This window comes from Chinchilla lanigera, unplaced genomic scaffold (genome assembly GCF_000276665.1).
Source record: "Chinchilla lanigera isolate Chin_1 unplaced genomic scaffold, ChiLan1.0 scaffold00002, whole genome shotgun sequence".
In the NCBI taxonomy this organism is placed as follows: Eukaryota; Metazoa; Chordata; class Mammalia; order Rodentia; family Chinchillidae; genus Chinchilla; species Chinchilla lanigera.
In genome coordinates this window covers 22,270,563-22,282,291 of record NW_004955403.1, presented here as the reverse complement: position 1 = coordinate 22,282,291, position 11,729 = coordinate 22,270,563, and positions in this window count along the sequence as shown.

The window sequence follows — 11,729 nt, the reverse complement described above, 5'->3', positions numbered from 1 at the left end:
TATGGCCATTTTCACAATGTTGGTTCTTCCTATCCATGAGCAAGGAATGTTTTTCCATTTATTGAAATCTTCTTCGATCTCTTTTTTTAGAGTACTGTGATCCAGTGACTTTTCTTAAAAATGATGAACCAGTGTGTGATGGATAGAGAAGCAGTGGACACCCAGCATGGGGGCTGAGGCAGTCCTGTTCCACTACGTGCCTCTTGCAATAGGCTAATATGTCTACAGAGGGATGCAGGATACTAGAGCAGGTGTTCAGAGAGACGTAGACATGAGCCCGTGTGACCCACGAGGGAGGTGTCACAGTGCACCTCCTGCCTTGCTCTGCCATGAGACACCTGTTTTGGGGGGTGTCAGGGTTATGCATAGCAAACATAGATTTATTTTGTTGTCTTATAAATTAACTCGATTATAACATGGAGACTGGTTCAGAGGAGGTCAAGATCGGGAGAGAAAACTGCTAGGAAGCCATGGGAATACTAAATTAGATAAGGTCTAGCAAGTCCTTGAACTAAAGCAAGGGTACTGGGGAAGAGAATCCATTAAGGTATTTGGAAAGGACCCGGTGAGTGAATGCTGTCAAAGGCAAAGAACAGAAGGACAGGTGGTTATTCAGGTTGTGTGAATAGCAAACCGGTTATCATGATAAAGACTTTAGAAGGTGAGAGATTTGCAAGTGACAAAAATAATATCAATTTTGGGGACCCTGAGGAACGTATGGGACAGTTTCACTGGCACAGAATCTCCAGAGTTTTCCCATAGCGATGGTAGTGGAAACAATAGGCATCGGGAGTAAGTGGAAGGGGATCGAAGCATCTAAGATGGAATTAGGAGAAATAGCGATGCTCAAGGGCCAAATGGAAAAGTATCCTAAAAAGACAAGGAGAGGCCATGAAAGGTAGAAAAGAGCTGAGACAACACTGGCTAGAGGCGGGGTCGGGGGAGAATTTTTTTAAAGTGTCACATGATGCGGTGAGGTCAGTGAATGTAAGACTTGGGTTTGGACATTTCAAAGGTCGTGAGGGATTGCAGCCCAAGGCGATCTGGAAGCTGACAGGCTGGGCAAAGACTCTGGATCAGAGCTTGCAGGGTGAGCAATGTCCAGAGGCCTGGGGAGGCTCAGGGCTGAGGTCCATGAGACGTTGCCGAGGATCTGCTGAATGGTCTCTATACTTGCAAAGCTGGGGATTTTTTTGTTGTTGTTAAAACTGTAGGCTTCCTTTACTCTGATTTTTAATGACCTAACTATATAATAGCATTTAAGTACCGCATTTTTTCCAGGCTTATGAAACCTCCCACTTTGCTAATGAGAGAATACAATTACTGTGTAACCAAAATAATTAAGTGGCAAGGTAGGATGACTTAAAGAATTGGGAAGAGTCACGAAAGCAAAGAAGTAATTTTACATAATGTTTACCCGCCCCGCCCGGCTAAAGTCACTGATGCCAGGATCTGCAGAGTAAATACTAGCAGACCTGAGAGGACGATACCAGGCAACCTGCTGGCAAGTTTGCATTCCTGGGGTCAAGGTCCAGCCCGGCTGCGGTGAGCGTAGGGAGCGCTGCGCCTCGGCCTCCTGCAGGTGCTCCTGAGTTTTCCGGCACCCAAGTCCTCAGTGTCTGTTTTCAGTAGCGTCCGCTCTTTTCCCACATAGACAACACCTCCTGCCACCTGCACTCCTGCTGCCTTCTCACGCTGTCTGCTGAGGCCTGCATCGACACTGATGCTGACCTGAGCCAGACCCAAATCAAGCCCGAGTTGCTGCCCTTGCACTGAGGCCCCCCCCCCGCCCCGCCCTCTGCAGAGTGAGTTTCCCACAGTGGCTCCGCGGCTGCCGCCGCCTCCCCAGCTGGCTGTGCTCCGAGGGCGCAGCCTCGTGGCCCCCGTTCGTTAGGTTTCGCCCTGTTCAGTCAGAGATAAATGGCGACTTTCACAGAGAAAGCATTCGGCTTGCTGCCCTGCTCTTCCAGAGACAAAACTGGGATTTAATCGGAGCGATAAAGTACCACATTCAACCTAAAGCAGTCAGCGGCTTTACCTGAGAAACTGCTCAAATTTCCCCGTTTTGTTAGTGATGGGAGCGAGCAGAGGGAGGGAAGCTACCACCCTTCCGGGAGATGTGCGTCTCTTCACCGTGAGCGAGGGATGAGAAAGGATGTCCATGAAGCTGTTGCTGGAGGACTGAGAGGCCCAGCCAGTGTTTTAGGAACTGGCTGTGGAAAAGCTCAGATATGACCGACAGGCTGTTGCAATGTGGTTCACAAAGAACAGATACCCTAACTTAGAGATGAATTTTATTCTCTGCTAAAGCTACTTTCTGTGATTAGCAATTTAGGGGAATATATTATAGTAAACAAAAGCCACATAGTTTTTAAAAACGTAGTTTCACTGATGTACACTATTATAATAAAAGTCCAAAATTGATTCTATCCTGGACATAATCTTATCTTTCTGTAAAAGGAAGTCTAAACAGGTCTTCAGAACACGTTTGGCTTTAATGTTTAAATGTTAAAGGTTTTATTTAAAAATATCAATCACTGGTCACTTCCAGCTTGGGAATGCTTTAAGATGTTTAAAAAATTTAATGGATTTTAAAGTGTCTTTTTTTTAAAGCCTGTTTTTATTGAACTACTGTTATATCCATATTTTAAAGTGCCAGGTATTTTACCTACTTTGATGAAACATTTAGGTGATTTCTGACCAGAGAAGATCAATAGAATAATATGCTTGAATACTTTGCCAGTATCTTGAGGTTTCTTTTATTCCCAGGCCACAAGTGGATGGCAGGAGCTTTGCTCTTCAGAAGCCGGTATTTAACCACTAAAAATAGCTCATAGAATGTGAAGTCACCAAGAAGACACGGTAAGCATGGGAGAATGAGAGCCCTGTGATTCGCTTCCTGTGATAAGATGATTTCAACGTACCTTGGGGACTGGAAGGAGGCATCAGAGTCCCACAGCATCTTCAGAAGTGTTTATTTTGGGAATGCGCACAGCAGATAAAAACTAACTAAAATACTAAACACTCAGAGGAAGAGCATATACTCTCCTGGCTGGGGGATGGCCGCAAAGGAGCATTTTCCTCCCTGCAAAGGCAGGGTTCAGTTTGCGGAGAAATCAGGTTAGGAACTCATTAGCCTTTCAATGCCTGAGTGTGAGGGCTGGCTGAGTGAGGTTAAGGGAGGCCAGTGAGAAAAACTAACAGCTGCAGGAGTCAGTGTTAATCAAGTGGAGGAGGGAATATTTGGAAAGAGCTCAGAATACATAGTCTCTTTCTCCTGGCTCCTATTTAATCCCCAGAATTGCTTGTGTCTTGAGTATTATGGGAAATACCGAGCTTAGAAATTATTTTAGGGTTAATTGCTCATAGAAGACATTTGGCTATTACCATGTTTCTGTAACCTTTTCCATCTGAATTGACATCATCCTTTTCCCTGTAATCCGTAAGAATCCACTATGTCTAGGATAGTGACAGAGGTCAGGCCAGGTTGTAGCTGGGAGCGATAAGGAGCTCTACGCAGTTAGGGGCTTGCTTATGCCTCTCTGTCCTGTCTGAGGCTGGCAGTGGAGCCCAGTGTTAGGTGGGAAGTGATGACGTGGGCAAGACGGTAGCTCCATCTGGGCAGATGCCTGCTCCAGGACCTCAGGTGTAATGCTCACTTTCCTTTGAGGGTTTTCCCCTAGTGATAGGAGTCAGAGCTCCCCCTGGGTCGTAGCATGGGCCACTGAAGCTGGTTAAAAGTAGTGCTGCTGCGGGGGCTCAGATGATAGGATGAGACATTCAGTGAGTCCTAGGAATTGCCCTTCTGATCAGGCAACCAGAATTCCAAAGTCAATTTTGGGAGAGCTAAGACTAAATGTTGCATTAGTTTGATTTAAGTCCCCTGTAGTTGTGTCCTACAGAAAATAAGAACATGGCCTATTCATTTATAACAGCTCTAAGGAGAATTATTGTAGGAAGGAAAACATTCCCTGCTTCTTGGCTTACTTGTATTAGTGCTAATTTGTGGCTCCTTAGCACATACATAATTGTAAATATAGTCTTGTTCCACCTGGAACAGAAACCGTATGCTTTTACGACTTATATCTTTATAAAAAGAGCTGGTCAGCTTTTACTTCTTTTATGCCCCTAAAAGTTGCTCAATATTTGTGAGCTCCAGTGTCCCTACCTGTAAATGTAGGGACAGTGCAGAGGTCAGGCAAGTCTGTAGTAAGAATTATGATAGAAGTAGTTTACTGAACAGTAAGTCCCTGACTTAAGAACACGCAAGTTGCGAAGTTTCACAGGTGTACTGTGTTGGCTTACAAATGAATCTGAGTTACGAACAAGTCTTCTAGAATGGAACTTGTCTGTAAGTCAGGGACTTACTGTATTGTTATATCTATATCTATAGCAGATAGTTGACAAATTGTACATAATCAGTTGTTATTAATTAGAATTTTGGATATACTCCAGTACTGTACACTCCTTTTAATTGTTACTGCAGCATCTTGAGTAACCTGAGCTCTCACATGTTTTTAATCCTCTTTCAACCTGCTTCATAGGTCTGTCTTTTTATGTTGAAGCCAATCTCGAAAGTGTAATGAAATGCAGATTCTCTAGCCTTGCCTATGGAGTTCTAACTCTGTTTGCTGTGAGGCCCAGAATTCCATTGTTAGGAAGCATCTCAGGTACTTATCACCCAGGTCCACAGACTGTCACAGTTTGAAAGATAAGAGCCCAGGCGTGAAGTACCCTTATACTACTATCTGACACTTACTGAGTAGCCAAGGTGCAAGGGATTAATCTAGGATCTTGATGCACTCCTATAGTTTAGATCTGGAATGTCCCTGCAAAGACCCCAGGGTGGCGCTATGGGGAGGTGGTAGAACTTTAAGAGGTGGGGTGTAGGGAGAGATTTTAGGTTGTTAGTGGTGTGCCCTTGAAGGGACTGGGGGACCTTAGTTCCTTATTTTCTTTTATTTTTTGCTCTGCCATATACTTCTGCCATTTATGTGCTGCCTCACTATAGACCCCAAAACAATGGTGCCAGTGGGACATGGATCGCATCCGCCAAAATGTTTGTAAAAATGACTCTTTTCTCTTCATAAGTTGATTTATTTCAAGTTTTTGTTATAGTGATGGAAAGCTGACCACCTATGTGTTATTTTGTCTTTGTGCTACTCCTGCATTATAATAATTAGTGCTTGGATTTTATACTATGGAAATCAAAACTGGAGTGTCCCAGCTATCTCCTTCCCTCACAAGTCTAACCTTGAGGCTAAGATGCCTGGAAGTCCAAGGGGTCACTAGTATTTCTCACTCCTTATTTTATGTTAATCTTTGCATGTATATGAGTGTATATATGTGTATATTTATGCAATATAATATTATGTGTTTGGAAGTTCATTTGCTTGCACTGCTATAAAATAGTCAATTGAATTAGTGTAATACCTATTGAAGAATATCCCTGGACTAACAATAGCTTATGCTGAGTCTAAATTTTATTTGTTAGGCAGCATTACTGTGGAGTAGTCAAGAGAGTCTCTCTGAAAACTTCCCAAGAAGATGAGATTGAGAAAGTACTTGGTGGTGCAGTATAGATGGGAACTGGGAAGCCTCTCCTTGCATGGGCCATCACCTCAGCTTGATGTCCTTTGGGGTAGCCCTTGAACATTTCCCAGTTCTCCACAAGGTCTGGAATGAACAGAAGCTTCTAGTGAAGGCTCCAGTCAGGCAGTAGTCAAATCCATTTGCACGTTCACAAGGGTGGGCAGAAATTTCTTCTAAGACACAATTAAATTATACATTTCCTTGTTGGTATACAGCATATTATTTTCAGGTTTTAGTTGTTAGTGTTGCTATGAACATTTGGGGCAAATACACATAGAAATATACCCATGAGTGGAATATTTAGGTCATGGTATACGTACAGCTTCAAGTTTACTTGAACAATGCAAAAAATTTCTTCCATATTTGGCTAGTTTGCACTGCCATTGGCAACATACAAGACCTCCTACTGTACATTCTGCAACAGCTTGCTCTGTCTGCCTCACGCAATAAATGAGTGAATCACTTGTGAGTCAATTTGGGATGTGATAGGGTAGTTTAATAAATGGACCATTATAGAATCTGCACAGAATCAGCATCGGGGATCTTCAGAAAGTGGCTTTATCTGTCTTTTTTGTTTGTTTTTGTATCAAAATGTCTTGCAGAGTGCTGGTACTTAGAGTATTAACATATTCATATTTACTGAGTTATAAAATTCTAGCCTGTGTATTGTCTTTTCACTTGGTTTATGTAGTTTTAAAATCTTTCAAAGGCTTATGTGCATTATATCTGCTCAGAACTAGGCATAATTCCAATTGATCATGTGTGGGTTTACAGTATTGGGTTTCATGGCTGAAAAGCATAATGTAATATTCATATAAGTAATGAGGTTGGCACAGTGAAACAAGAGTGCAGAGATGCTCAGAGGCTAAGTTAATGAGAGAAGTCTTAAATATAAAAAATCTTTGAATGCCTTCAAATACAGTAAAATTTGAGATATGCAATTATTTGGAGTGAGCCAGGATGCAGAACAGCTGTGACTGCCTAGCTTAGCAGGTGCAGGTCCTCAGCCAATCTCTACAGTGGTAGCAAATTTAGGTCAGTGGGAAAGGCAGTTCTCGCTGCTCCTGTCACTTTCCAACCCTCTGAAAAATGATACAGTGCTGTTTTTCAGGAAGGTTAAAAAGTCTCATGGAGCCATCTGAGGCTGTGGAGAACTCACAAAGTCCATGAGGCACTGGGATGCTAGGAAGAAAAATGTGAGATTTATCCCCCTTGCACTAGATTGCTAGGAAGAATTCTGTTCATGTTGATCATGACTCAGAGTTATCATCTCAGTGCTTTCACTGGGTGGGAAATTACATGATGATTCAGTTCTGTCTTTTAAGGACAGGTGCCCACTTCAGAAAACCACCAGCCCACTCAGCAGCTCCTACAACAAAGCCAATCAGTGAATGAGTGTCAGTAGCTGAATCAATTTCTGGATGACATTTCTTCAAGAAAAAGAATGGAAATGACTTACTTTCCCTTTATAAGTAAAGTTCAGCTCAGTCCTACAAATTCCCATTGCATTTATCTTATGTTCCAGCAGTGAACTGGGCATGGGCAGGGGTCAGAGTAGGAGGAAGACATGACACTTCATTTGAGGAGTTTGTAGAGAAAGAGGGTCTTTCTTTCTGTAGAGTTGGTAGGGTCTTTGCTTGAAAAAGGAAGAGGCAAGCATAAAGAAGGCACATATTTTTGTCAGGCTAAACTGTTCACCCTACCTTGCTTGCAAAAATTACATTTTATACATTTAACAGCAGTGATTTTCAGAAAAAGGCGACAAGAATAAAAGTATGGGTACTCCCTTAGATGTATCTTGCTAACAAAAGGAAGAAAAGGGGTAGACCAGAAATCCTCCCTGAAAATGAAGAGCGGGTAGAAGTCAGGCCTCTCATAGCACAGAGATAACAATCTTTGGAACAGTGTGGCTTGCTTCTGTGTTTGACACTGCAGAAGGGTGAACTGGACCAATGTCAGCCCAGAAACTGGAGCAGGCTGAGTATATCTGGAAGCAAATACTCCACAGATGGAGAGGGAAGTGGGAGGTTCGCTTAGACCACTTGATTTTAATTAAAGGGCTTTCATTTCTGTGAACTTGGGAAAGAAAAGACAAGCATCACTGATAAAATCCATGTGACACTGACTCTGTTTTCTCAACACCTAGACAAATAACAAGAACAAAGTGTGTTGGCACCAAACGTGGGCCCTGTGTTGTAATTCCCTTTCTGAGGGAGAGTGTGTGCATATTGCTGGGAATAAGTTGGAAAGCATGGAATCATAGAAGGAGGGGTTGAGAATTTTTGGCATGTATCTAAAGAAAGGGCGGATGTAGGAGAGATATTTTCTATTTAGGGATGTTTGACAGAACACCTGAGAGGAAGGGAATATGGCTTCCTAGTTGGTAGAACAGATGGACAGAAGGGCAGCTCCGGCCTTGTTTCCACAGCTGAATCCAGAACTCTGGATTAACATTCACAACGCAGCCAGCCAGAAACATGACCAAGTCAGACGTGGGAAGTGCAACAGGGGCCAGGCATACATGGGGCTGGGGGCAAACTACTTTGTTGCCTAGAACTAAAGCTGATTCAGGTTCTCTTTCTGAAGGCTTTGTAAGACCACAGTGGGGAAGAGGTAGTCTACCGTTACCTTTGCCTTCTTCATTTTTCCTCTAACCTCGTTCATGCCAACCTTTCCCTCCTTATTGCGTGGTTTTCTTTTTCAGAGATGGTCAGTCAGAGAATACAGCAGCAGTCATTATAGACATTTTAATAATACAATGATTTGGCAGTATTTTTTCCCCCTTCTAACTCTTGCAAAAACAATTTAGTTCAGTTCATCCTATGCACTGTTAAATAGTGGATCATATTTTTCATTTTATAGTTCATCTAGTTTTTGAGAAATCACAGTGTTTGAACTATACATAATACTGTCATGGGAAATTTTACCCCATGCAGTAGGTGCTAATTCACATAACATTAAGAATTTTTTTTTCATTAATCATTTTACATATATGTTTGCATTGTGTGTAAACTTGAGGTCCTGAATTTTCCAGGAATAGTGTTTATATCTGTTCAAATTCTTTCAAAACAAATTCAGAAGGGTGACTTCCATAAGTAACAGTAAGTCAGCAATAATTGAGTCTATATCAGTAGTTTGTCTTTCATAAATCGTATTTTGTTGTTTATAACAAAGTAATTGAGGAGCTCTCCTTGATGGTAAGTGATTCTATAGTATCACAAATAGAAGACAGTTTTCTCTGTCCTAAAGTACAGTGTCTTCTTAGGAGGAAAATTTTTCACTCTAATATTTGAGCATGCAAAGTAGCTGTATATTTACACCTTTTGGTTCATTAGATACTATTATGAGACTTATACTTTGGCTCCACTCTAACTCATTTATTACCTGAATATAACTTGGATATACTGAGAAAAGTCTGGTATTACAGTCGAAAACTGGCTTAAGGAAAGATTGAAAAAAATTGGAAGCTCAGTTAAATTGTGCTTAAATAATTCTCTGAAAAGCTGCTCCCTGGATTCACTCTAGTCCCTGCTCTAATCCCTGGGGTAGAGAAAAGACTTACTTATTGCTTAAATAAAAGCTTCCTGAATAAGACCCTCATGGGAGAAGCCACAGAGGCCAGGTGCACTGTTTGCATGACTTCATACTGAAACCACCACATGTGTACCTCTGGAGAGGTCCAGTATGTTTCTGAAATAATTTTTAGGTTTTTAAAAAATGACTTTAAAGAAAAATATGAATAAAAATGAAAAAAATTAAACTAAGTCACATGGATTCCAGGTGTGTATCCAAGACAGCTTTTAAACAGATGTAAATATTTCCTGAGCAATTAAACTTATCTGAGGATGTGTATCTTGAAAACATTTGGATAACGTAAATGCAAGTAAGGCAGTATAAAAGAAAATACCACCTGGATTTCAACCTCAGTAACACTTACAACTTGTGTGACCTTGGAGAAATCACAAATACTTTTCAACTTTCCTTAGAGGATGCTTCTCAGGGTAACTGCTAAGGACTTATGAATAACTGATAAAATTTTAGCACTTTACTAATGATGAAATGATTATTAATTAAGTCTTTAATTGCCAAAAATTATTTCTACCATTTTGATGGTAAGGGCATGGACTTCTTCTGAGGAGCTGCAATAAAATTCTTTATTAGAAATTTGGGAAAAAGTCATAAATGTTTTTGCTTTCAAACCTTAAGTATTGGAAGCTAGGACTCTACAGGACATTTTAGACTTTCTCCGACTGGAGCTTTTTCCTGGTCCAGTTTTCAGTGGGTGATGGGAGATATATAACTTTTGTCCCAGTTGTAGAGCCCTTTTTACATGAAGACATCACTTGTTCTTATTTCCCTGGGTTAGGCCATGTCTGAATTAGGTCAGTGTAGACTTTCACTCAAGCAATGAGTCTTCTGAACAAGAGAGCAAGCTAACAAGTCAGAGGCTGACTCCTTTCCCTAAACTCAACCCAAAATTAGTAAAAAACATCCAGGGGATGATTGAAAAGCAAACCAATATAGCAACTGTTGGGGGAACAGAGGGGTCAGGGTCATTTCCTGGCAAGTGAACAGTAGCTACGTCTTAAAGAGAACCAGACCCCCAAAACCAGAAGACCTGTTGGAAGGAACTTTCTAGTTGTCATCTTTTCATCTCATTCACCTTGGATGGGTCACTGTGTTCCCCAGTGCCTAGCAGGTGGAGGAGACTGCTGCAGCCCTCAGCTAGCACCAGATTGTGCACATGTGGCTAGTTGCCTCTTCTTGGTTAATGTGCAAGATAACTACGGAAGAGGAAAGCAGACCTGAGAAAGCACAGTGCCCAAGAGAAGGGAGCGGGGAACCAAGAGAGCGGTGGTGTTGGGTCTTGGGGTAAGAGTAGAGGAATCTGGGTTTTCAATGAGAGGATCTTCTCTGTAAGTCATTTCTGTATTTGCTAAGCCTATCAGGATTGTGCATTCTCCCTTGAAGCTTTCCTAAGTAAGTACTATCAACTAAGTTGTTGATAGTGCTACTGGTCTTGAGCTCATAGGAAGAGAGCAAACAGGTATCTGAGGAAGACTAGGGCTTTAAAAGAAATTCTGATAATGAAAGACTTTATCTGAGGGAGCCAAATGAATGGCCCAGATAAAACAAGATCTTGAAATAAGTATGTACTATAAATATATTAAGAGAGAAGAGGTGATACTGGAAATATGAAAGAAGAATAATCATTGAAGAAAAATCAAACGGAGATAGGATTAAAATATCTAATTGCAGTGAGATAAAATATCTGGTTAGAAATTTTTTCCTAAAAGTGCAATAAAGGCATAAAAGGTGGAAAATGCATAAGAAGATCTAAAATAAAGATAACACAAGTAGAGAGGTCAACTTTAATCTCCTAGATAAAGCTAGATGGCATACAGAAACTTTCTATTTTTTTGTTTTAATAATGGGTGGTAATTAAAGAATTTTGGAAGAATTAGATCAAAACGACCATATTTGGTTTCATTTGTATGAAAAACCCAAAATATAAATAATTTAAAGAGCAATGGACAATATTGATAAGGAAAATTCCAAATCTTGACAGATTTTGTTTAATTCAAAACAACAGAGACAAAACTCTGAAAATGTCTAATGAAAAATAACATTTCACTATAAACTAAGAATAATTGGCATCAAATTTCTTAATGACAATGTTCGATTATTAAAATAATACTTTTATAATATTGAAGGAAAATAATCCTACTCTAGAATTTTACATATAAACATTAAATTGAATAAAATAAGGATGCTCCCAGGTACATAATGATGATAAAGGCATATAAAACCTTACAGAATATATTTTATGGAAGGTAATCTATAAAGAAATGATTCAAAAGAATAATTCAAATGATTGAATCATTGATTAAATGATTCAAAAAGAAAGTTTGGGGCTAGGGATTTAGCTCAGTGGCACAGCGCCTGCTTGGCAAGCACGAGGTCATGAATTCGATTCCCAGTACTGGGAAAAAAAAAAAAAGGATGTTTAAGATATACTAAATAAAAAATGGTAAGAAAAAATTATCTGTGACTGAAAGGTTTTACTTTAAAATCGGGAACAAGACAAGGATGTCCGCTGTCACCACTCCTGTTCAATATAGTTCTGGAACCACTAG